This window comes from Phyllobates terribilis, unplaced genomic scaffold (assembly GCF_046119375.1).
Source record: "Phyllobates terribilis strain yellow unplaced genomic scaffold, ASM4611937v1 Scaffold_5__5_contigs__length_657084704, whole genome shotgun sequence".
In the NCBI taxonomy this organism is placed as follows: Eukaryota; Metazoa; Chordata; class Amphibia; order Anura; family Dendrobatidae; genus Phyllobates; species Phyllobates terribilis.
Genome location: NW_027362765.1, coordinates 495084014 through 495087047, shown reverse-complemented (window position 1 = coordinate 495087047; position 3034 = coordinate 495084014). Strand labels below are relative to the sequence as shown.

Genomic DNA, 3034 nt, shown 5'->3' with positions numbered 1-3034 from the left:
AAAACCTTCCCGGATCTGCTGGATCTGCTTGTCAAAGTACACCGCCTGTGTGCCCATTTTAGAAAGTAAGCTACAGCTTCTGCCGCCCATGCCGCACTTCAGCAGTGTTTGCAGCTTCCAGCTCACCGACTGATCAGCGATGTCCCCACACGTTGGAACTCTACATTGCAGTGTTGACCCTTCACGGTTGACCAAGTGAGTGTCAAATTATTTTACAAGGTTGATTGCGCAATCCAATAGTAAATCAGACGGAGGCAAAGCTCTGTATGGGGGGATTCAGAGAATCTCTAACCCCGTTTATTTCTACTTAGCATTTTATATTGTTTTGAGTTTATCAATAGCCAATCACCTACAGCCATACTACAAGCTTGAACGAATGTTAGTACAATTATTATGGAAATACACATATGGTCATATTATCGTTACTTCAGTGTACGATGGAAAGTTACAAGGTTTTACATCCCGGCTCAGACTAGCTAGATAACAGGAGCAGGATGTCTCATAGAATGTTCTTGAGAGAAAAGGTTAGTGTGGGAAAGTTGCATGTGAATCAAGAGGAAAGAAGGAAAGAATGTATGTTATGCAAAGAGTATAATAACATGATTTTGAAGCAAGCAGAGAAAATGGAGTTGTCATAACATGAATATCAATATGTCTTTTACATTTCCCCCCTAAAAATTATGTTATTATCAACAATAGGGGTGCTTTCCCGGGGTCATGGTTTGAGCCTGAGTGACATTGGTTTTCACTCAATTAGTGCCCTTATTACCAATTGAGGCTGTCGCGGCATGTCCATCCCCCCTTGTCCGTTGATATAATCATAAAGCTCTGATATTCAGACGTGAGGTTGGTCGGGGCAAGCGGGTAAAGGTCATCATTCCCTTGTCGTCCAAGTCCTCAATGCTGGTTACATCTGGGAGGTCCGTGTATAGTAGCACTCGATGTTGGTTGGCAGCGTTCTCCTTGCTCTTTGATGACTGGCAGGTTTTCCTCATGCAAATTGGGATACAATAAAAGACTAGTTTTAGTAAAACATATATTAACAAGATGCAAGCAGCAATATGTAACACTCCTTGTAATATTCCAGCAATCCATCCACCAATCCCTTTAAACCAATTAGCAGGATTTAAAAAGGAGAACGTATCAGACCACCAACTGTCTTTGGTCAATTCGTTATGTTTGTTATATTCTTCCCTGAGTTTTCTAATGTCTTCCATTTTAGTCTTTAACCATATGGTAGAATCGGGGTCAATATAGTGACAACAGGCTGGACCTATAACCTGACACATCCCTCTTTGAGCTGCTGTTAAATAGTCCAGCACTAAAGTATGTTGATTAGCTACTATAATAAGTTGATTCTGCACCGCAACAGTAGCATTAATTACTTCCAATACACTCCAAATCTGGTCATCTAAGTAATCAGTGACTTCCACTAATTTGTCCCACATTTGTGTTACCATAGAGTAGAGGAAGACAGCACTGGCTATCTTATTGGGTATACTCATTTGTACTAAATGAGGTCTTCCTGATGGGCGTGGGGTGTTGTCCTTAGCCCGTTTATAGATGGTATGAAGAGGGATGGCTCTCATATCTACTTTACTATGGGGAATAAGATAAGTGGCTGGAGTTAGCCAGGCCAATGTACAAGTCCCCCCTACTCCAACTGGGAGCCATTTGTACGCATTATTCCCACAGACCCAATATGTGGCTGATGGCAGATCCCATAAAGCAGAGTGCTGTAATACTAATTTATCTACCAAATCGATAAAAACTGTGTTATTTGATAACATACACTATGAAGGCATTTGTCCCAGGGGGCTACAATATCCAACATCCGGATTGCCACATGTAGGATCACTAGGCTTATATTCAGAAAATTAATTGCAAAGGATGTTACCAGATATTTTATAACATGTGTCATTGGTACCTTTTATAAACAGATTTGCATGTACCCATGAGTGATTATGAATGTATCTTTCCAACAATGATGGTTTAAAAGCATCTGCCATACTAGAGGTAGCATTAAAACTGATTTGTAGACCTTCAGTTGGTATGCAGCCTAAATTAGTCAAGGAAGACTTTTTTCTGGGTACCCACTTGTTTCTGTTAAGGGCAAGAAATTGCAGGTGTCTTCTGGTGGCAGTAAGATTTCCTTGCCACCAGGGGAGATCCACCCACCCAACTACTGGTATACCTACAGTGGTGTTCCATAATCTACTAAACTTAGTAGCGTTATTAGCAAGGGCGTCGCTACAATTGGGCCAGTTTAGTAATTCTTCCAGAGTGACTGGGACCGCCAGAAAAGGCATACTAGCGGCTGAAACTGGTGAGTGAGTACATATCCAACAGTCACTGATCTGGTTGTTCTCTAATTGACTCAATTCTTGTACCAAAATCTGGTGGTGAGTAATGAACTTATTATTAAAAGGGTCAGTATTCTGTTGTAGGCTATTCCAGGTATTGACTAATCTAACCATACATATTATCATAAAACATCTCAGGATGGTTGACGTTTGCAGTGTGAAGCATGGATCCATGTTGACTTCCCTTCAAGTTTTACTGCTGTTGAAGTTGTAAGGAGCACTTGGTATGGTCCATCATACAATGGTTCTAGTCCATGTTTTCGACATGCTTCTTCACATACACGTAATCTACGGGTTTGAGGTTATGACAACCTTCTGCATCAGCTGAATTTGGAATAGAAGATGATAATAACGCATGGGTGTTAGTTAAGGCTTTGGCAAGCTGAATCACATATTGCACAACATGATCTGTTTCTTCTGATAATTGTTGTGGAGTAAATCGAACTATAGCTGGTTGTGACCCAAATAATATCTCATAGGGTGACAGTTTGTGTTTCCCTCTGGGGGTGGTGCGTATGTGATATAGTACAATGGGAAGGAGCTCAGGCCACTGGGCCGTAGTCTCCTGCATCATTTTGATCAATTGTCTATTCAGTGTGCCATTCAATCTCTCCACCTTGCCACTTGACTGTGGATGGTAAGGAGTATGTAGCGCCACTGTTGATCCGATC

At 41.3% G+C, this 3034-nt stretch overlaps 1 pseudogene; it reads right to left on the bottom strand.

Moving 5' to 3' along the window:
- Nucleotides 1-689: 689 nt before the first annotated feature.
- Nucleotides 690-2477, bottom strand: LOC141271644 (uncharacterized; annotated as a pseudogene).
- Nucleotides 2478-3034: the final 557 nt, after the last annotated feature.